The 24,265-nt window shown below is 42.5% G+C and overlaps 1 long non-coding RNA gene across 1 annotated transcript in view; it reads right to left on the bottom strand.

The window, feature by feature from the left end:
- Nucleotides 1–10,219: 10,219 nt before the first annotated feature.
- LOC134758508 (uncharacterized) overlaps nucleotides 10,220–24,265 on the bottom strand; it is a 91,489-nt gene continuing 77,443 nt past the window's right edge. The window contains exon 6 of the long non-coding RNA XR_010133759.1: nucleotides 10,220–10,653. This is a non-coding gene — a long non-coding RNA (uncharacterized lncRNA). The remainder of the gene's footprint in view (nucleotides 10,654–24,265) is intronic.

Raw genomic sequence — 24,265 nt, 5'->3', positions numbered from 1 at the left:
TTGGAGATGTTTTATCTTCATTTCTTTCTTTGTTTCTTTGTTTCTTTCTTTCTTTCTTTCTTTCTTTCTTTCTTTCTTTCTTTTTTTTGAGACAGAGTCTCACTCTGTCACCCAGGCTGGAGTGCAGTGGTGCAATCTCGGCTCACTGCAAACTCTGCCTCCTGGGTTCACCCCATTCTCCCTGCCTCAGCCTCCCAAGTAGCTGGGACTACAGGCGCCTGCCACCCCACCCAGCTAATTTTTTGTATTTTTAGTAGAGATGGGGTTTCATGGTGTTAGCCGAGATGGTCTTGATCTCCTGACCTCATGATCTGCCCGCCCCGGCCTCCCAAAGTGCTGGGATTACAGGCATGAGCCACCGCGCCCAGCTGTTTTATCTTCATTTCTGACTGGCCTTTAGTTGGCAGCACTTCTTACCTAATCTATCCTGTAGCATTTTTGTAAAGGAAGGTAATGAGCTATAAATAAATTTTGAAATGTACCATGGGAATACATTGCTTACAGAAATCCTTCTTTAAATAACAATTATTTTCTCTGTTCCTTCCCATTGCCCTAGTAGAAGTTTGAGTTCCCCCATAGCACACCCTGAGATAAGAGTTTAAGTGCAAATGGTTTTCTAGGGAGTAATGTCAGGAAACACCAGTGGGATGTGAGGAAGTGGTACAGGGAAGGGAAGGACATCAATAAGAGATACAGCATCAAATAGGTTACTACTGTGGGTAAGTGGGGCTAAATCCTGCCAAGGAACCCTGGGAGGCAGCATAGAAGACACACCTCAGAGTTATACCACCTAAGGGCGAGGGAGCTGGGGTATTTATATACCAACTCCTTCAGTCATTAGTCGAGGGCTGCTCAGGGGTGGGAGTGAGTTGCCATTTCCCAGCACTTCTGCCTTCTACATGGGCAGGGACTACCAAAACCCAAGAAAGCTCTCAGGCAGAGATGTTAAGTGCTGATAGTTGGAAGCCAAGCCAGTATATGCTGAAATGTAGAGGCTGGGAGGCTGTGGCCAGGACACCAGCAACATCTGCTACCCTTAGCTCCCCGGAGCATGTGAGAAGTCAACTCTCCATTGCTCCTGAGAATCACCACCAGCATTTTATTGTGCTTAAGACACACATTGTCTTCTATGTGCATTTTCTGCAAACCTAAAAAGGGTTGTAAAGACTTATTAGAAAAGTGAAGTGTTTTCCCTCAAAATATTTCTTTATGTAGAAATACGAGGAAATGGAGCCAGTGACCACAATAAATAGATTAATAAAAATCCTTTTCAAAATGTCCCCACCCATCATTTTCAGTGGATAGAGGATATAGATGCTAACATGTACAGCCTTTATTTTCAATATGGTCTTTAAACCACGAGCAGTGGATTCTCATGTTTGGCATAGGCTCACCCCTTAGATGCTTTTTGAAAGTGTCTACATATCCCTGGGTACCTCATGGACTGTGATGTGGCAGGGAAACCATCTGTAAAGTGCCCAAGTGGGCAGAGGCCAAATGGGGTTATGTGATGCCTGTTTTTGAGGGAAAATACTTCATTTCCCTAATGACAAGTCTCTAAAAGCCATTTTTCTTTCTTTCTTTCTTTTTTTTTTTTGGTTTGTAGAAAATGCACATAGAAGACATTTACCAATAAAAGCTGGTGGTGATTCTCAGGAGCAACAGAGAGAGTCGACTTCCTCTCACGTGCTCCAGGGAGCTAAGTGCAGCAGATGTTGCTGGTGTCCTGCCCACAGCCTCTCAGCCTCTACATTTCAGCACATACTGGCTTGGCTTCCAACTGCCAGCACTTATATATCTTCCCCTGACAGCTTTCTTGGGTTTTGGTAGTCTCTGCCCATGCAGGCAGAAGTGCTGAGAAATGACCACCCACCCTCACCCCTGAACAGCCCTCAACCAATGACTGAGGGAGTTGGTATATAAATACCCCAGCTCCCTCGCCCTCAGATGGTATAACTCTGAGCTGTGTCTTTTATTCCTAGGCACCACCTCCAAACACACTCACAACTGAAAGTGTGATTCAATCCAGCCATCTTAATTCCATCAACATCTCTTGGAAGTTCTGGATCTTCTTGTCCCCAGTGAGTCCTGCTGCTCTATTTATCCCTAATGGCACTCTGGCAGCTGAACCAATCATACCCTACTCAAGCTCCTATTGCTTTGAGGGTTTTTAAGTCTCTCTAGGTTCCTAACATAGCATTGGAAAGGGATCTTGGTGATGAAGAAAATTAAGCTCATGGAGTCTCTGTTTCACACAGATGCCACAAGAGAGTTGAGCTGAACTTCTTGAGATCCACATTAATGAACTGGCATCTGGGCAACATGGAACCCAGAACAGTTGTATATCAGGTCTGCCTAAATGGTAGCCTGCATCCGTTATCAGATCCATTGACCATTTCCATTTTGATTCCTAATTCTTGTCCTGGCTATGTAATTTGTGACATTTCAGAGCTAGAAAAAACCTTAAAGATCATTTAGCCAACTTGTTTTACTAGTAAGAACATTGCATTCTAGTGTGGTTAGGTAATTTACCGAGAGTTCAACAGCAACTGAAGAACTGAGCCTGGGGGACAGAGCCAGACATTTCCCACTTCGCTGCAGCAGCATTTCTCATTGAATTTGGTAGAAGCAAATGCTTCGTTTCACAGAGTTTTTTATTTTTTAAATGCCTGCTTAAGGCAGTGCAAGGTACTGTAGGGGATTTGAAGAACAAGTGCCCTCATGGCTCTGAGCAATGCAAACGTGAAGAAACCATTACACGGTATAGCAGAGATATTTTATTTTAGTATGTGGGTCCATGTGATAAACTGAGGCACTCACCCTGGCCCTCATGCTCTGATAAGCTTGCTGCCACAGGTGAGGAATCTATCCTTCCTAATCTGTGCTAGGACTCAGGGGTTCAGGGTGTGGCAGATGAGACAGGAGCTGACATCCATGTATGGTTAGGATAAGGGAGTAAACCGCCCCACTGTGTAGTCCCGTCTTCCTTGGCCAACCTGACTTTGCAAGCTGAGCCTGGTTGCCTGGCAAGAAGATGCCTGGCCTTGCTTCCATACACCTGCAGCCACATTCTGGTTGCACAGCCTCAGGCAGGTACTTAATCCTTTTAAAATTCAATGTCTTCATCTCTAAAATACTATAAATAACAGCATCTACAGTGTTGGCTGGTGATGAAGACTAAATGAGGTAACACATGAAATTCTTAGTACTCAAAAAATCCTTCTTATTATTGTCATTTTTACCCAGTTGCCACCTTCGCCCCAGCCCTAAAATAGCTCGCATTTCTCCATCTCTTCTATAGAGTTTCCCTATCATCACTTTCCCCCCAGCTTGCCACTCACTAACAATTTTCTCCCCATTCTCTTGCACTGTCTGCTTACGCTCTTTGCCTCTTGCTTCTGGCTCTCTTTCTCCCCCTATTCCTACTCCTCCCACTGGTCTCTATACCTTCTTACACCTCCTGTTCATTTCTCATTCCGTTTCCTATTTTCTCTGTTTTCTTGCAATTTATGTCTTTCATCCCAGCTCCCCAATTCCCACCCCCAGCCATTTTCCTGTTCCCACGCTACCAGGTTCTCTTTCTTCTCTGCTACTATTTCCTTCTCACATTTATCTTTCCACCCCTCTCTTCCCCCTTTTGCATCCCCTAGCTGCCCCTTCCTAGGCACCCCCTACTCTGCCCTCTCCCATCTTCCATGCCCAAGGAACTCAACCTCCATCCCTGACCTCTTCCCTTCGTGGTTTTTATCCTGGAAGTGCACTTGCCTGCTGCAGTAGGCAGCCTCTGGGATGGCCACAGATGTGGTCCCCACTCCTGGCTTTCATGTTCTCATGCCCCCATGGAATCCACTCCCCTTCAGTGTGGGCTGCACCTAGTGACTCGACAAGTACAGCAAAAATGATGGGATGTCACTTTTAGCTTAGATTTTAAAAGACTGCCGTTTCTGTCTTGGCTGCTTTTTGCCTCTGAGGAAAGCCAGCTGCCATGTTGTTGTAAACTCTCTGAATGAGAGAGCAACAGAGCAAGGAACTGAAGTCTCCAGCCAACAGCCAGGGAGGATCTGAGGCCCACCAGCAGCCACAGGCACAGGGCTGGGAGCAGACCCTCCCCCAGAGGAGCCTTGGGATGCTGTGGCCCTTCTGACACCCAAGTCAGAGGCACCTAGCTAAGAGGCTCCTGGATTCCCAACCCACAGAAACTGTGAGATAATAAATGTTTGCTGTTTTAAGCTGCTAAGTTTTGGGGTCATTTGTTGTGCAGTGATATTTAAAAGGCAGAATTGGGCCAGGCATGGTGGCTCACATTTGTCATCCCAGCACCTTGGGAGGCTGAGTTGGGTGGATCATGAGGTCAGGAGTTCGAGACCAGCCTGACCAATATGATGAAACCCTGTCTCTACTAAAAATGCAAAAAATTAGCTGGGCGTGGTGACAGGCACCTGTAATCGCAGCTACTTGGGAGGCTGAGGCAGGAGAATCACTTGAACCGGGAGGCAGAGGTTGCAGTGAGGTGAGATTGTGCCACTGCACTCCAGCCTGGGTGACAGCATGAGACTCCATCTCCAAAAATAAAAAATAAAACGCAGAATTGTCCTCTATGGACCACCATTCAGCAACATTTTATCTTCTATGGCCTTGAGCAAATTACTGTCATTCTTTGGGCCCCCGTATCCTCATGACACCTAGGCTCGGAGTCTAGTGTCCCAAGTGTCCTATTCATAGGATAGGGTCGATAATGTTAAGGCGTATCTGTCCTGTTCTGTTTCCCATAGGAAGCCTAGTGAAACCTGTACATCGTATTTTAAGTTCCATATCTTTATATTTGCCTCACATTTTTCACTCCTATTATCTGAAGTCTGTTTCTAATTTCTGACAGAATTGTAATGGCTTATTGTGTGCCTTGCTCTGCATGACATGCCAATTTCATTTTGGAGTCACGGCTATTGTCTTTTTCTCTGCTAATCTCTCTTGTTTTGCAAAACTCCAATAGAACGTGTGAACATAGAGAGTTGCCCTTGTGCCTGATCTTGGCTCTGTGTGGCCCCCAAACAGGGGTGGATGATAGACAGCCTGTCTGCCACCCGAAGCATCTTTTCTTGCTTAAAAATTTGCTTTCCAGATTGCAGACTCCTTTCCAACTCCAGCAAAGCCTGGAACACATTAAATAAAAGCAGAGCTGAAATTGGATGGAATGTTTCAGCCACTTAGATTCAGACCTCTCTGGGGGAAGCCCATGGGGAAGGGACCGGGACATGCCCCCATGGATAACACAGGGGAAGAGGGCTTCTATGCTGTCCTCATACCATTCAAGCCTTAAACAGAGGCAACACATTTTTCTTAAGCAGGGCCTGTAACCCAGGATCCATCACTTATGTATGGTGTCCATGGCAACCAGGCAATGGTATGGGATCCCTTCTCACTGGGGAATTCCTTTTATGGCTCATTTCCGAAACCAGCATGGCCAGTACAGGAGTCTGCCGTTTCCCAGTTGCTTAGCAACCAGCTCCTATGCTCTAGTCACTAGAAAAAGCCGACAGTTTTTTTTTTTTTTAAGAAAGTGTTTGTCATCAGAATCATATGTTACATTCTCTCTACTTTGTCTCTTTAGAATAAAATAATTAGTGTGTGATAAGGATGCAGAAAGGGCAACTGCTCCCTGTTGTTAAAGCCTCTGCTGCTCCTGGCGGGCTGTTTTAGGCAAGGAGAGAGAGAGGAAAATGTTAGCATGCTTTCGGTTGGTAATTAAGCAGCTCGAGCCATCTGCACATGGAAAGCTCTACATTTTTAACGTCTCGTGGGGGCATCAAGTAAGTACAGGGCCAGCAATCTGTGTGCTACATCCCTTCCCAAACCAGAAAATCCAGACTCCACCCACAGGTGTCATCTCTCCTCGGCTTCCATTCCTTAGGGGGTTGGGGAGGCCGGGATGGGGTGAATTGGCTTGTTGAGTTTTAGGTACAAGGGCACAAAGATCATGCAGCACCCCCTCTACTGTTACAGCAGTGGTTTTCAACTAGAGGTGATCTTGTCCCCCAGGTGACCTTTGGCAAGGCCTGCAGACATTTTTGGTTGTCACAACTGATGGGGGAGGGGGATGTTACCAATATCTGTCTAGTGGGCAGAGACCCAGGGAAGTTGCTAAATATCCTACAATGCAAAGTGCGGCCTCCAACAACAGAGAAGTATCTTGCCCCTGATGTCAATATCCCAAAGTGGAGAAATCCCAAGTTAGAGAAATCAGAATATCTGTCTTGTTAAAAAAAAAAAGCTAGCATGACAGCTGACGAGAAAAAATTTTCACAAGGTAAAGGGTGGACAGATCAAAACCCATTCAACAGATATCATTCCAACCGAAATTTCTGTATAGCAAGGAACTCCTGGGCCCCTACCAGCAAAAGTGTTGGGCAGAGCACCCTTTGGAGTTATGGCAATGGAAGGAATTCGTAAGCCGACCTTCCTAGAAGGAAGGAGAGCAGAGTTGGAATGCTCTGTCCTGGCTTCCAAGGGACTTTGGCATGAGACAGATCCAGCTTCACATTCTGGGTCTGCTGTCTATGCACTATGGGTTCTTAGGTATTTCACATAATCTCTCTGGGACTCGGTTTTCTCAACTCTAGAATGGGAATCTAAGTGAGTATTATGAGAATTACATGGCGGAACGTGTGAAATGCCTGATCCCTATTGGGCCCTGGATATTAGCTCCTCCCATTTCCCCTCTTGTTTCAGCCTCAGGAACCCAGCTGCCCCCTCTCCATTGCTGGGTACTTTGGACTTTTGAGGAATATGAACAAATGTACTGGTCCTATAAATGACTGAGGTCAGTTTATTCAGCAACAAGCAAAGGACAAAAGCACCACTTTTGGAATTTTGGCTGGTAGCCTTAGACTAAATTTAGGCATGAGGGACAGAAAAACCCAAGAAACGGGTGAGATGAGAGGCAGTATTGCATTGATCAAGAGTATGGCAGGCCAGGTGCGGTGGCTCATGCCTGTAATCCCAGCACTTTGGGAGGCAGAGGTGGGTGGATCGCCTGAGGTCAGGAGTTCCAGACCAGCCTGGCCAACATGGTGAAACCCCATCTGTACTAAAAATACAAAAATTAGCTGGGCGTGGTGGCAAACGCCTGTAATCCCAGCTACTCAGGAGGCTGAGGGAGGAGAATCACTTGAAACCGGGAGGTGGAGGTTGCAGTGAGCCGAGACCGTGCCACTGCACTCCAGCCTGGGTGACAGAGCAAGACTCTGTCTCAATAATAATAATAATAATAATAATAATAATAATAATAAAAAGAGTATGCACATGGCTGGGCCTGATGGCTCATGCCTGTTAAATGCGGCACTTTGGGAGGCCAAGGCAAGTGGATTGCTTGAGTCCAAGAGTTTGAGACCAGCCTGGGCAACGTGACGAAACCTCAACTCTACTGAAAATGCAAAAAATTAGCCAGGCGTGGTGGCACACGCCTGTAGTCCCAGTAACTCAGGAGGCTGAGGTGGGAGAATCACCTGAGCCCGGGAAGTCCAGGCTGCAGTGAGCCGTGATCATGCCATTGCGCTCCAGCCTGGGCACAGGTTTCAAGTCCAGCTCCCCATTTACTGGCTGTGTGTGACCTCGAGCGAGTGACTTGGCTGAGCTTCACTTTCTCATCTATGAAATGGGGTTATTATTATATCGTCTAGTACTATGTAAAGATCAAAGATAATGTATATAAAAGTGCCTAGCCTGGTGCCTAATATTAGGTAGGCACCTGATAACTGATAACATACATATTCATATAAACAATCTTCCTTTTTTTTTCTTTGAGATAGAGTCACACTCTGTTGCCATGCTAGAGTGCAGTAGTGCGATCCTGGCTCACTGCAACCTCCACCTCCTGGGTTCAAATGATTCTCCTGCCTCAGCCTCCTGAGTAGCTGGGATTACAGGCGTTTGCCACCACGCGTGGCTAATTTTTTTTTTTTTTTTTGAGATGGAGTCTTGCTCTGTCACCCAGGCTGGAGTACAGTGGCATGATCTCTGCTCACTTCAACCTCTGCCTCCTGGGTTCAACCAATTCTCCTGCCTCAGCCTCCTGAGTAGCTGGGGCTACAGGTGCCCGCCACACGCCTGGCTAATTTTTCGTATTTTTAGTAGAGATGCGGTTTCACCATGTTAGCCAGGATGGTTTCGATCTCCTGACCTTATGATCCTCCCTCCTCACCATCCCAAAGTGCTGGGATTACAGGTGTGAGCCACCGTGCCCGGCCTTTTTTTTTGTATTTTTAGTAGAGACGGGGTTTTACCATGTTGGCCAGGTTGGTCTCAAACTCCTGACCTCAAGTGATCTGCCCACCTCAGCTTCTCAAAGTGCTGGGATTACAGGCGTGAGTCACTGCACCTGGCCCACTTGTTTTTTTTTTTTAAGTAAAACTGTCGTGTGTCGTCCAACCCCAAATCTTCACTGGTGCTGACAGTGAGGCTAAGGGCTGTGTATTAGGAAGAATGTCCTCTCTTATCCCATCTAAAACAGATTTCCCTCAGTATGATATGCTAGTGCCAGCCATCACGTTATGTAAGTAATTTTTGAAGCTATTTCTGTTTTTAGCCTATTCTACCTCTTGGGGGGTAATGAGTTCCATACATTTAGCAACCATTTTTAACTTGCTTGAAATCTTGAGAAAATCTCAAGAAACCTCTTCTTTAAAAAAATTATTTAAATTGACAAATAATAGTTGTTCGTATTCATGGGGTAGCTAGTGATGTTTTGATACACATGATGGATAATGATCAGATCAGGGTAATTAACATATTCATAATCTCAAACATTTATCATTCTCTGTGTTGGTAACATTCAGTATCCTCCCTCTCCCTATTTGAAACTGTATAATATATTATTGTTAACTATAGTCATCTTACAATGATGTAGAACAATAGAACTTACTCCTCCTATCTAGCTGTAATTTTGTATCCTTTATCAAATCTCTCCCTACCCCTCCCTTCCTCCTCCCCTTCCTGTCCTCTAGTATTCTCTGTTCTACTTTTTACTTCTGTGAGATCAACTTTTTTTTAGCTTCCACATATAAGTGAGACCATGCAGCGTCTTCATTCTAATAAGCTGGGGTTTGGTCTATTTTCACATTATCTGTACTTTTCATAATTCTTGAAACTGCAGTATATCCTGTCAACCTCCAGCCTTCACCCTGACCTCATACAGAAGCCCCTCCAGCCCCTTAATCACTTGAAATGCTTTGTGAACTCCCTGCTTTCTTTCTTGAAATGTATCAACCAGAACTGCACATTCCAGTCTGCGTTAGAAACAAAGGTTAGCCGGGCGTGGTGGCAGGCACCTGTAGTCCCAGCTACTGGGGAGGCTGAGACAGGAGAATTGCTTGAACCCGGGAGGCGGAGGTTGCACTGAGCCGAGATTGTGCCACTGCACTCCAGCCTGGGCGACAGTGCAAGACTCCGTCTCAAAAAAAAAAAAAAGGAACAAAGGTAAAGTGATGTTTTCTTTCCCTACCACCCCCACCACCTCACCCCCTTATTTTTTCTCACCCCCTTATTTTTTCTAACAATTTCCCAAACTTGGTTCGCCTTTGGGTGCCAGAGCACTTTCCTGAGCACTCTGCGATGAGTCCCAAGTCCCTTTCCTGGGTCACAATGGTTGGTTCATAGTGGCAGCAGCTCGTCCTCTATAGTTTGTACTTTTTCTCCTTGTCACTCTTATTTCCCACTGAAGTTTATCTGCCAAAGTTGTGCCCACTCACCCAACCTCATTTCACCTCACCAGTTGGCTTCTGTCTGTATTTTTTTGTTTGTTTTTTGTTTTTCGGTTTTTTTTAGACAGAGTATCACTCACTTGGTCGTCCAGGCTGAAGTGCAGTGGCACGATCTCGGCTCACCGCAACCTCTGCTTCCTGGGTTCAGGTGATTCTCCTGACTCAGCCTCCCGAGTAGCTGTCATTACAGCTGTGCACCACCATGCCCAGCTAATTTCTGTATTTTTAATAGAGACGGGGTTTCACCATGTTGGCCAGGCTGGTCTCGAACTCCTGACCTCAAATGATCCACCTGCCTCGGGCCCCCAAAGTGCTGGGATTACAGGTGTGAGCCACTGCGCCTGGCCTCACAGTCGGCTTCTTGTTGAACAGACATCTAAAAGCCTAGAGATTGCACTCCTAAATTGTTGTGTGATCCCACCCGATTTCACCCAGTTGACTGAAGCTCTTTGGAAGTGCGGCTCTAAATATGTCATTGCTAAAATTTTTTCCTTCCACAGGGGATAATTAAATCATGTCAAATATAGAAGCAACTTGCTCATCCCTCCCAAGCAGATTTATGGAAACTCACCTGGAAACCACCACAACCTGGAAAGGTGGCAGGAGGATGTTTATCAGGCACGTATGAGCCCAGCTTCTCAGAAGATAGACACAGGTGCCTTTGTCTCTGAACAAGTGGCAGGAGCTGGAGCCACAGTCACACTGGGGTTCTGAGTGGCTTGAGATGGGACATTGTGAGGTTTACCAGGAGGACCAAAAGCACTCAAAGTATGTGGAGGTCAGAGCAGTGGCGAAGAAGGAGTCCAGGCGGGCTGGGGAGGGGTCAAGGGGCATCAGGCAGCACGTCTGGGAGCCAGGATGACAGATGGGAGATTCAAAACAGGGCACCACTAGAAGCCTGAAAGGAAGGCAAGGTTTTATCAGGGTAGGAACTGAGCTCTGGAGAAAGAACAGGACAACTGGCCATGGCTGAAAAGGGGGCACAGGGTCAGCAAGTTGAAGACAGATCCTTATGATAATGAACCAGGGTGGAAACAGGAAAAGAGGGTTTGATGCTTTCTTTGGGGCAAACGATTCTCTCCCTATTCCTGCAACAATAGCACAAGTTCCTAGATCAGTCATTTGGTCCATTAGCAGCTAATGCTGGTTGTGGGTATCACACCAGTAGATGGCCATCACCTTCATAATGCTCCTGCACAATGCTCAGCTCATGAGTTCTCCAAGGAAAACATTTCTGTGGTGACTGTGTTTGGGATTTTTGCAAACTACAGGTCCTTCTTGGGGATTCACAGTGTACATTAGCTCTGAATGTGTGCAGCGTGCATTTTAAACACTCTGCCAACTCTTGAGGTATAGAAATCTGTTTCATTGTTTTTAATTTAATGTTTCTCAAATGTAGTTGACACCCGGGTCCAACAGGATCCTTTTGTTATATAACAACCCTGAACATCCTGTGGACACACCTTGAGAAACATTGTTCTAGAACATTCCTAATCTGGTGTTCCTAGGCCCTTCACAGCCTGGGCCTGCCCTTGTTTCCCAACTTTTCCTTCCTTTATTTTCTGACATTCCAGCCACATTAAGCTCTTCCCTTGCACACGCTCCTGTTGCACATTTCCTTCTTTCTTGCTACAGCAGGTGATTCATCATCTGCCCAAAAATGGGAAAAAAGCTGAGCCCTGCTCACTTCACCTCACTGTCACCCCCATGTCTGTCTATCTTTTGAGACCCACCTCAAAAGGAGCCCTGGATTCATTCTCTGCCCCATCTCTGCTCCTGCCTTCCTGTTCCTATAAATAATCCTTTGCCGCCTCTGATCCCTTCTGTCCTGGTATCTGTTACTGTCAGGGCACTTCACGTGTTTTACTTTGTATAAGGCCATTTATGCCTTTTTTATTCAAACAGAATCCACATCTCACTTTTGTACCCACCCCCACCCCCCCCACCCCCCCACCAACAGAACACAGCATATTTGTAGGATTGTTAGCGGGAGCAGAAAATATGATGCCAAAACTTCTGAGGTTGGGGTAAGTTCTCTTCTCAACATTCAGGCCAGAGTTGGCAAACACCTGGCTCACCGGCTGCCAACCTGTACTCTCTCACTAATGGCACAGACTCATCAGAGAAGGCCCCAGGAGCTTCTCAACACAGTGCTCCCAGCAGTCATGATCAATGGGTTAGAAAAGGCATGAGAGAGGAAATCTGTTATCCCTGATTTAGACCTTTTGCCAAAGTGAAAGTTAGAATTTAGTAAGCTGAATGTGGGAGCTGTTAATGCTACAGACCAATGACTGTCCTCTAACAGAACAGAGCAATTAGCAAAAGTATTCATTATACTTTCATGTTCATGTCTAGTCTCAAGGCTAATTATTTGTATAATTAAGATGTTACCAAATGCAAACAATTGATGAGCCTGATTTCTTGGAATGAAACATGAGACTTATGAAATGTAAATAGCTGTGAATCACTAACAGCTTTCCTTTACTTAGGCATTCTACCAAGGCATAGCCCTGTTACATTAAAGAAACAATGGAAGTATAATCCCATTCATATTTTTTAGATGACAAAACAATATGACGTATGAATTTAAATCATAGAAAAAGCACAGGTTTTAATTCTCACTCCACCATTTTCTAGCTGTGTGCCCTTGGCTGTGTTACATAAGCTCAATTTACTCACGTTACTTACAGAGAGATGTCAGTTTCCACATTCAGAAAATGGGTGTAATAGCCCCTAGTTCAGAGGACTGCTGTGACAATCAAATGAGTTAACATGTGGAAAGAGTGCACAATCAATGTGAGCCATTGTTTTCATTATTCTACTTGTATCTACATATTATACTTTGATAATGATCGCTTGGATTTTTTACAGTATATAAAAAACATTAGAGAGAAATGGAATGTATATAGATGTCTCGCTATAACACCATCTGTGTGTTACTGAAAAGCTTCCATGGTCTAAAAATGGCCACAAGCCCCAAAATAACAGGGTTGGTGGGGAAAAAAAAATAGGGTTGGGACAGTCTACTCAAAACCTGGCTGGGTGCAGTGGCTTACGCCTATAATCCCAGCACCTTGGGAGGGTGAGGCCAGAAGATTGCTTGGGCCCAGGAGTTCAAGACCAGCCTGGGCAACATCGTGAGACCCTGTCTACACACACACACACACACACACACACACAAAATTAGCCAGGCATGGTGGCACACACTTGCAGTCCCAGCTACCCAGGAGGCTAAGGCAGGAAGATTGCTTGAGCCAGGGGAGGTTGAGGCTGCAGTGAGCTGTGATTACACCACTACGCTTCAGCCTGGACAACAGAGCAAGGCCCTGTCTCAAAAACAAAACAAAACGAAAAACAAAAACAACAACAAAAAAACTATGCAATTGTAACCAGAGCACTCACAAAAACAATGTCAAAACTAATGAAACATTACCCCAGTAAGCCTCAGCTTTCACAAACATTTGCACACCGCATCCCAGCCTTGAACCCTAGGGCTCCTCCTGCCACTTTGAGATATAGGCCCTGGAGGGCATTTGCTTCTAACAGGGACCAGTTTTATCAAAATTAAACATTTGATTTAAAGAGCGGTGTTCTTCGCTAACCCATCCTTCTAATACAAACAGAAACGTTTTCACTGCTTCTTCAACAGCACCCTCAGTTTTTCCAGAAAGCTTGACAAGAGAACAGCATAGTGGTTCCCAAATCACTAAATCAGTCAGTCCCTGCAGCTAAAGAAGGCAGCTGTGTGTATTCTCAGCTTTTTCTTAAGGCCTCCATAGAGTGCTAAGGTTTCCTCTTATTAAAGAGGTAGTTATTGTGAGAAAGCTGGCTCCTGGCTTCAAAACATTTACATGCTGGGGGAAAAAAGTGCACAGGAACCCACATGACATCTGTGTTATACCAATTCCCCTGTTTACTCATGGCTTGTGAGGTCGCTCATATATAAGAAACATTTGTAGCAACAACAGTTTATATTGAATATCTCCAATCTGCTAGTTGATGTGGTAAGAACTAAATAGAAGCCATGTGATTTAATCTGCACATTAGTCAAGTGTGGTAGAGGTAAGGTATCCTTACCTTTGAGGCTCAGAGACATTAAATAACTTGCCTGAGATTACAAGTTTTTAAGTAGTAAAGCCAAAATTCCTACCTGGAATCTAACGCCAAACCTCATGCCTTTTGAGATCACACTATCCCTACTAAGGATGGCTGGAGGCAGGAAAGAAGACCGACATCCCTGGCCATGGTAATGAGTGAAAGCCTGATTCCTAACCACGAGTCACTAACATTTAATTGCATTTAATCCTCACAACAACCCTGCTACACCGTTATTATTACCACCAATTTGTAGATGAGGAAACTGAAGCTCATTCATCAAAAGACAAGCAACCCAATTTTTAAAAATAGACTGAAGATTTGAAGGAAGAAACATCCATTAGAAAAATGCAAATCAAAATCACAGTAAGATGGCACTTGACACCCACTAGACGGGTGGTGATTATAATAAAAAAGACATAATAACAAGTGTCGGTAGTTGGTGATGATGTGGAGAAATTGGAACCCTCTTACACTGCTGGTAGGAATGTAAAATGGTGCAGCCACTTTGGAAAACAATCTTTCAGTTCCTCAAACAACTAAACAGAGTTATCATATGATCCAGGAATTCTGCTCTAGATATATACACAGAGAAATGATAACATATCTACACACAAAAAGGTACATGAACATTAATAGCAGCATTATTCATAAAACCAAGTGGAAACCAAAATTTCCATCGACTGATGAATGGATAAATAAAATTATGTCCATTTAATTAAATATTTGGCAAGAAAGAAATTAAATGCTGATACATACTACAGTCTGGATGAACCTTGGAAACTTTATGCTAAATGAAAGAAGCCAGCCACAAAGGACCACATATTGTATGATTCTATTTTTTGAAATGTCCAGAATGGGCAAGTATATAGAGACAGAAAGTAGAATTGTGGTTGCTTAGGGGTGAGGATGATGAAGGGTTTGTGGGGCAATGGCTACGGAGTACAGGGTTTCCTTTGGAGTGAAGAAAATGTTCCAACGTTGATTGTAATAATGGAAGTACAACTCTCTGAATATACCAAAAGCCTTCGAAGTGTACACTTTAAATGGGTGAATTGTGTGGTAATTGAATTATATCTCAATAAAGCTGTTTTTTTAAAAAAAAATCTTTAAAAGATTTGAACAGGCACTTCCAAAAGGAAGCCATCCAGATGGCCATAAGGATATTTTTTAAAGTGTTCAACATCATTAATTATCAGGGAAACACAAATTAAAACCACAGCAGGCTATCTCTACACAACTACTAGGATGGCTAAAATTATAAACACAAAATTTTGGCAAGGATATGGAGTGAAAGAGTTAAAAATATATTACCCTGGCATATTAACTATTTAAGCTAAAGGCACTTGAAAAATAGCAGATGCAAAAAAGAAAAAAAATCACTTTGACCTTCATGCTGTTTCTTAAAAGCAGAAGATAAATTCCTCTGTGAAGATGCCCTCCCTATTCTAGGAGAAGAGGCAACAGCCTTATCTTCAAGGACAAGAAGTAGAGACCAAGAGAATTCTGTACAGACCTTGTCAAAATAACTCTTATCATTTAACCCTCCCCACATAATTTAGTTGCTTCTTCACAACTAGCTATTGTCCAGTTCAGTAGATAAGTAACTGACTCTAACTTCTTCCTCAGGTCTTTGTTTCTTTCTGAGGACTCTTGTGCCACGTAAAACTTTTATTATGCCTTTCTCCTCTTTATCCATCTTAAGTCAGTTTAATTCTCAGACCCAACAGGGACCCTAAGAGGATGGGGGTAGAGATTTTCTGCTCCTGCAGAATCAACTGGAACTCTCATACATTGTTGATAGAAGTGTGAAATGGTACAACCACTTTGGAAAACAGTAGTAGTTTCTCATAAATTTGAACGTGCACCTGCCCTATGGCCTTAGTTTCCAATTCCACACCTAAGTATTTGCCCAACAGAAATGAAAGTGGATGTCCACAAAAGTCTTGCACAAGGATATTTATAGCAGCTTTATTCCTAATAGCCAAGAGCTGGAACCAGACTCTTAGTCTGTTTTATGCTGCTATAATAGAATACCTGAGACTGGGTAATTGATTATGAACAGAAATTTATTTGGCTCATGATTCTGGAGGCTGAGAAATCCCAGAGCATGGTGCCAGTATCTGACAAGGGCCTTTGTGCTCCATCATCCTATGGCAGAAAGCAGAAGGGAAAGAGCAAGCAAGCAAGAGAGGGCTAAACTCACTTTTGTAGCAACCCACCCTTGTGATAACGAACCCACTCCTGAGATAATGGCATTAATCCATCATGTCCACCCTCTGCCCTCATGGCCTAATCACCTCTTAACAGTCCCACTTATTAATACCATCACAATGGCAATTACATTTCAAAATGAATTTTGAAGGGGACATTCAAATCATAGCACAGTCCAATTATCCATCAATAGGAGAATGGATTTTTAATACTTTGGTATATTCATGCAATGGAAGAACACTGAACAATAAAATGGAACAAATTACTGATACATGCAAAACCACGGATGCATCTTTCACACATTCTGGGCACATAAGCCTGACACAAAAGACTATATATTATATGGCTCCATTTATGTGAAACTCTAAAACATGCACAAGTAATCTATGGTGCAAAAATGAGAAGGTGCAAAAATCTGAAAGGCAATAGGATGGATTGGGAAGAGACATACTGGAACTTTCCAAGATGATGGAAGTGTTCTAAATCTCATAGATGTGTACATTTTTCAAAACTCATTGAATTGTGTAGTTAATATTTGTGTATTTCACTGCATATAAATGTTACCTTATAAAAGAAACAATTTTGAAGGTTTGCTTTTCACAGTGGTACTGATCAGAAATTCTGAAACTTTTTTCTATGTATTGTAAATGAGTAAAGATATTCAGGATAATGGGATCCAGGTTTCTCACTATAGAGGGCAGAATTAATATGGAAAAGATGCACCCTGCAGTGTTGGTTCGGAATTTCACACTGGAAACATCAATATGAACTCATGATTTTGTGTATACGTGTGCAAGCACGTGTGTGTTTGCTGTGAGAGCCTATAAACAATACACGCCAGAGGCCATGAGCACATTTAGAGCTAAGATCTTCGGTTCCAAATACTATTTTCCACCAAAAGGAACCAACCACTGGAGAAAAGACTGACTCTAGGGCTTGAATAAGGAATATACAAATGAGCCTGGAACATCTTGTACACCAGAGAGTGCTTGAAGGAGCTCCCAGTGGCCAAATATGGGGCAATTTGAGCATCATAATAAATAATAATACTAATAGGTTATAATCTATTCAATAAAATAAGGCTCTATGAGTTGATACTGATGTAAATAAAGGAATAAATAAATAGGGAGAAGAGAAAGCTCTTCTTTATAGTAGGAAGCCAACCGATAGTATAGAAGGAATGGTGGAGTTAGATAATCATCAATGGATGTTAAAACTCGTGGGTGAATTTTTGATGGGGAATAGCATATTTACATACTCTCAAAATATCTCCTAATAAATTACATATTAATTACACAGAGAAAAATAGTAACTCTACAGTGGAGAAACTGGGCAGACACCACTATAACCATGTGATCAAATGTAACATCACCAACATTGGGACAAACCTCCATCATGTGTGTCATGATACAATGCACTGACAAGGGCACAGCATCACTTCAGTGGCATTCTGCCAAAAATGCAGAACCTGAATCTAATCGTGAGGACATATTGCATAAATGCAGTCAGAGAGAGGGAGGAAGGGGAGAAAGAGGAAGAAGGAGAGAGAAGCAAATGGGGCAAAATGTAATTGGCAAACACAAGGGTATAAGCGAGTTCCTTGCACTATTCCTGCAACTTTTCTGTAAGTTTAAAATTGTATCAAAATACAAAGTTACCAAAAATGTTGGGAAAGGTGCTGTGAGATAATTCCCTGTGGGTCTCCCATGTTTCTGTCTGTCTTGTGAGCAGAGGCACAGATAGTTGTCCCAGATTGTCTTTTCAAAGATATTTGTATAGTCAAGAGCCTTGAAAGATAGAGTCTGAATCCCCTGCTGGAGATTTGTTTACTGTTGAGTATAATAATATACTGTCTCCCTCCAGGGCAAAGGTTGGGTAGGTTTGCTTGCAGCCCATTACAGAAAATTTGTGTTCCCTAAGCTCAAGGCACCTCAGCTTTGATGAAACTCTACTTTGTGCACAGCATCCACCAGAACCCCTCGGTGTTACTCCCGTGAGACTTCAGATGCAAAAGGAACTGATGCAATCACTAAGCTCATGAAACTTCACGTGTCATGAGTAATAAAGTCCGTTGTCTCCAACCCAGGAGTCTTGTGTCCTCTGCCAGCATCCCTGAAACTGTAACAGACTAACTTGCTTACAAGTATGAAGAAGTCTCAGCCCCTTCACAGTTTGATGATTGCTCATGTATTTGGGAATTGCCCACATATTTGGGAATCGTGTGGCTAGAGATCTGTCTGGAGGGAGTAGACAGAATTGATGTCAAACAACAGGGAAAAATGAGGAGGGTACAACAGGGACTTAACAGTCAAGAGGGAGTGGTGATTAAGATAAGAATTCTGAGATTTGCAATAATGGGAGCAAGACTATGGCACCAATAACATTAGTGACAAATTCATTTTCTGGGGAATTTTTGGGGGCTTGCTTGTTTGTGTAGTTCTTATCACATATGCATACATAAAATAGAGACCCAAGAGATGTTATTCATCTGGGTTGTTAGCTAATTGGTGCCAGAGAATGTGGACTTACTTTTTATTTTTTATTTTTTTTTGCTCTTAGTAGCATATGACACAGTGGTTGGCATAATAAATGCCTTTTAATCGATTGTTTCCATAAGAAATAGCACTATTTTTGTGCTGGCATTCGTGGTAGAGAGAAAGTGAGTTTTCATGAACCCCTTTTGCTATGATCTGAATTTTTATGTTTCCTCCAAATTTATATATTGAAATCCTCACCTCCAAGGTAATGGAATTAAGGGGTTGGAGCCTTTGGAAGGTGATAAGGTCATGAGGGAAGACCCTTCACAAGTGGGATGAGTGCCCTTACAAAAGAGGTCTCAGAGAAACCCACCGTCCCTTCTGCCATATGAGGTTAAAGTGAGAAGACAGCTGTCTAGAGAAAGTGGGGTTTCATCAGACAGGGAATCTTCCAGTACTTTGATCTTAGACTTCCCAGCCTCCAGAACTGTGAGAAATAAAGGTCTGTGGCTTACAAGCCACCTCATCTACAGTCTTTTGTTATAGCAGCCCAAACAGACTAACACACCCTTCATACTATTTCACTAAAAAAAAAGAAAAAGCTTTTTAATCCTCATTATAAATGTAATTAATGTTTACTGGAATAAACAGGAAATTTTAAAGAAAAAAATTAGATCATCCTAATCTCACTATTCAGAGAAAATCACCGTTAATATTTTAGCTTATTTTTACTTGGTACAAAATTGAAATTCTTCTTTTTGGTTGTTTTTTTCTTTTCTTTTCTTTTTCTTTTTCTTTTTTTTTTTTTTGAGACAGTCACCCAGCCTGGAGTGCAGTGATGTGATCCCGGCTCACTGCAACCTTTGCCTCCCAGGTTCAAGTGATTCTCCTGTCTCAGCCTCCTGAGTAGCTGGGATTACAGGCGTCCACCACCACGTCCGGCTAATTTTTGTATTTTTAGTAGAGGCAGGCTTTCACCATGTTGGACAGGCTGATCTCGAACTCCTGACCTGGGGTGGGCCACCCACCTCAGCCTCCCAAAGCGCTGGGATTACAGGCTTGAGCCACCGCACCCAGCCCCTGAAACTCTATTGTATGTACTTTTGTATCTTGCCTTTTAAACCTTTTCTATTATATTGAAATGGTTTTATATCATTAAATTTTCTTTGGAAGCATAACTTTAATAACCATGTATTATATTTAGGCTGGGCATGGTGGTTCATGCCTTGATATGGTTTGACTCTGTGTCCTCCCCTCAAATCTCATTTCAAATTGTAATCTCCATAATCCCTACGAGTCGAGTGAGGGACCAGGTGGGAGGTGATTGGATCATGGGGGCAGTTTTCCCCAGGCTTTTCTCGGATAGAAAATGACTTCTCACGAGATCTGATGGTTTTATAAGGGGATCTTCCCTCTTTGCTCCTCACTCGTCTCTCTCCTGCTGTCATGTGAAGGAGGTCCTTGCTCCATTCCCCTTCTGCCATGCTGGTAAGTTTCCTGAGGCTTCCACGGCCATGTGGAACTGTGAGTCAATTAAATCTCTTTTCCTTACAATAAGTTACCCAGTCTCGGGTAGTACTTTTATAACAGTATGAGAATACATGCCTGTAATCTCAGCACTTTGGGAGGCCAAGGCAGGAGGATCACTTGAGCCTAGGAATTCAAGATCAGCCTGGGCAGCATAGGGAGACCTCATCTCTACAAAAAATTTTTAAAAATTTAGCTGGGCAGGGTGGCATGTACCTGTAGTGCCAGCTACTCAGAAAGTTGAGGTGGGAGGATCACCTGAACCCAGGAGGTTGAGGCTGCAGTGAGCCATGATTGCTCCACTGCACTCCAGCCTGGATGACACAGCAAGAACCTGTCTCAAAAAAATCGAATACATCTATATATATACTGAATCTGCCATCATATATTTAGTTATTTTTCCAGTTATGATCATTATATTATTTCCAATTTTTTGCTTGATTTTATGCAATAAACTCTGATTATTTGTTTAGGATTAATTTCTGTGGGTGGAATTACTGGATGAAGTCATTGCCAGCTAGCTTTCTAGAATAGTTCTTCCACTTTGCCACTCCATATACAAGCATACCAGTATGCATATATTGCCTGGTAAAATCTTAACCAAATTTAAACCATCAAATTTGAATTAAAAGCATGTATTTTAATTTGCAATTATCAATTATCAATAAGTTTGTACTTTAAAATATGAATATTAACATTTGTATTCTTACTCCACAATTTGTTTGTGTTCTTTGCTCACTTTTAAAATTGAGACTTCAGTGATTTTGTCATTGATTTGTAAAACTGCTTTAAGCATTAAGGTTGTTAACTTTTTCTCTATCATAATTGTCACTTTTTTGTATAATTTATTATTGCCTTTTAAATGTTGTCATTTTTTGAAAGATAGAAGTTAAAATTTTAGGCTGGGAGCAGTGGCTCATGCCTGTAATCCCAGCAATTTGGGAGGCCGAGGCAGGTGGATCACCTGAGGTCAGGAGTTCGAGGCCAGACTGACCAATATGGTAAAACCTCGTCTCTGCTAAAAATACAAAAATTAGCCGGGCGTGGTGGTGTGTGCCTGTAGTCCCAGCTACTCAGGAGGTTGAGACAGGAGAACTGCTCGAACCCAGGAGGTGGAGGTTGCAACGAGCCGAGATTGTGCCACTGCACTCCAGCCTGGGCGACAGAGTGAGACTCAGTCTCAAAGAAAAAAAAAAAAAAAGAAGAAGTAAAAATTATATGTGGTTAAATCTGTATTTCCCTTTTTTTTTTTTTTTTTTTTTTTTTGAGACGGAGTCTCGCTCTGTCACCCGGGTTGGAGTGTAGTGCAGTGGCGCGATCTCAGCTCACTGCAAGCTCCGCCTCCCAGGTTCACGCCATTCTCCTCCCTCAGCCTCCTGAGTAGCTGTGACTACAGGCGCCCGCCACTGTGCCCGGCTAATTTTTTGTATTTTTAGTAGAGAGGAGGTTTCACCGTGGTCTCGATCTCCTGACCTCGTGATCCGCCTGCCTCGGCCTCCCAAAGTGCTGGGATTACAGGCGTCAGCCACCGTGCCCGGCCCTGTTGTGTGTTTTTATACTACTTTAAAATGTTCTGAAATGTATGTGGTAAAAATTCTGATGGGAGACACTAACTTAATTTTTCCCAGAATAATCATTTCCCTCAGTATGAATTATTAAATATTCTATACTTCTATTAATTTGAGATGTCCTTTTAATCATATGCTAAATTCTTATATACTGTGGGGAAGTGGATCTTACTATTTTTGCTACCTCCACAAAACTCAAAATCACAATATGCAAGGATTTGTAACTGGAGAGTTTGATCCTAAAGGGAGGCTTAACAAAATTTCCAGCGGATGGCGTGCATTGTTGAAAAAAGCCCTTCTTTTTGAAAATTACTATGTTAGAAGACACATAATCTATTTTGTTAATCTAGTTACAGATTCTCGTGCTTTGTTTATTGTAGCTCTTTTAGCATACTTTTCTAGTAGAGTTAGCCTCCCCCACTTACCTTCTTTTTAAAAAAATTATTGGTTATTTTTGCTTATTTATTCTTTTGTATGAACTTTACAATTTCTTTATCAAGCTCCTCACTTGGATAGTAATTCAACTTACATTAAGTGGGTATGTTAATTTGTAAAGCATTGCCATTTTAGATTTGTCATCTTTTATGTCTCTTAGTCAAATTGTATGCTTTTCTTCACGTAGGCTGTTACTTGAAACTTTACCCTATTGGGTCTTGGTTTATTTTTGTCGAAATCCAATTTTCACTCTTTTGCCTTTCACTCACTTCCTCTTCTAGCTAGGTTCAGTTACTTTTTCATGTGAGGCCATATGGAGTAGGCCAGTGGTTCTCAGACTTTAATAGGCATTAGCATCACCTGAAGTGCCTGTTAAAACACAGATTTTTCTGATTCCATAGTTCTGGGATTAGGCCCAAGAATTTGCATTTCTAACAAGTCCCAGGTGATGCTGAAGCTGGTCCCAGGGATTACACTGCAAACCACTGGTATAGACCAATGCTTCTCAAACTCTGATTATTTAATAAACTCTTATTAAATAATCTTATCTGATTAATATCTGATTAATAACTTATCTGATTAATTTTAGCTGATTAATAACTCTTATCTGATTAAAATAAACTCATTCTTATCAAACGTTAATGTGTGATATGGTTTGGCTGTGTCCCCACCCAAATCTCATTGTGAATTGTAGCTCCCACAGTTCCCACATGTTGTGGGAAGGACTTGGTGGGAGGTAATTGAATCATGGAAATGGATCTTTCCTGTGCTGTTCTTGTGATAGTAAGTCTCATGAGATCTGATGGTTTTATAAACCGTAGTTTTCCTGCACAAGCTCTCTTCTCTTGTCTGCCGCCATGTGAGACAAGGCTTTCACCTTCCAACATGATTGTGAGGCCTCCCCAGCCACGTGGAACTGTGAGTCCATTAAACATCTTTCTTTTGTAAATTGCCCAATTTCGGGTATCTCTCTATCAGCAGCATGAAGACAGACTAATACAATGTGCATGGCAATTACACACATGGTTAAATGCAGGTTCTGATTTAGTAGGTCTTCACCAGGATCTGAGATTCTGCATTCTTAACAAGTTCTCAGGCCAATTCTGCTGCTGCTTGTCCACACACCACACTTTCAGCAGCAAGGGAATAGAACAGAATGAAGAGTGTGAGCTTTGTAGTCTGACAAAACTGAGTTTGAATCCCAGTCTATACTTACTAATTGAGTAACCTTGAGCAAATAATTAATTTAACTTTTCTAAACCCAGATTTTATATTAAATCAAAAATAACAAAGCCTATTTTGTGAAATGATGTTATCTGGCACAAAGCAAATAATGTATGTTTTTTCTCTGACTCATAACTCAGAATTGTATTTGCCCTACAGAATATTGACTCAATACCAGAGTCAACCCAAAACTATGGGTCTTTTGTTTATAGTCTAATTGCAGGTAGCTTCATTTGAATCTCTAGGGTGGCATTTCTCAAACTGTGTTCCATAGAGATGTTCTTTAATGTTCTGTGGTCAAATTCATTATAAGCATATTTTCCTTTACATTGTTGAGCATAGTTATAATAGCTACTTTAAAATCCTTGTCCGCTAATTCCAATATTGGGGTCCTCTAGGTGTCAGTCTTTGTTGATTATCTTTTCTCTTGTAGGAGTCACATTTTCTGATTTCTTTGTATGCTGAGTAATTTTGGATTGCATTCTGGACAATGTGAATGCTATGGTATAGACATTCTGAATTTTATGATGTTCCTTTAAAGAGATTTCCGTTTTTGTTTTAGCAGAAAGTTAACCTGCTGAACTCACACTGCAAACTCTGTCTTCCTGGAGAAAGACATCACTAAAATCTCAGTTAATTTATTTTTAGCTGGGCTTCTTGGAATCTGCTCCATGCATGCATGGTTCAGATGTCAGCCAGAGATTTATACATAGAATTTGGGCCTCCTCCTTTCTGGTTCTCTCCTTTCTGAGATGTCCCCCACTTGCTAGCTGCTATAGTTATCCAGAGCTGTGTTTCTAGTTCTCCAAGTAACACTGAGCTTCTATTTGAGTTTTAACCATTCTTCCTGCAACAGCTCTCTGTAGAGCCTGTTCTGGGACCAAAAGCTGTAAAAATGGGAAATTCATCCAATGCCATTCCCTTCTTCAGTATTACAGCCCATTTTTGATCATTTTTTAGTAACTTCAAA

The sequence above is a fragment of the Gorilla gorilla genome, chromosome 4 (assembly GCF_029281585.2).
Source record: "Gorilla gorilla gorilla isolate KB3781 chromosome 4, NHGRI_mGorGor1-v2.1_pri, whole genome shotgun sequence".
Taxonomy (NCBI): domain Eukaryota; kingdom Metazoa; phylum Chordata; class Mammalia; order Primates; family Hominidae; genus Gorilla; species Gorilla gorilla.
The sequence above is the reverse complement of the archived record's forward strand: the minus strand, read 5'-3'. Positions and strand labels throughout refer to the sequence as shown.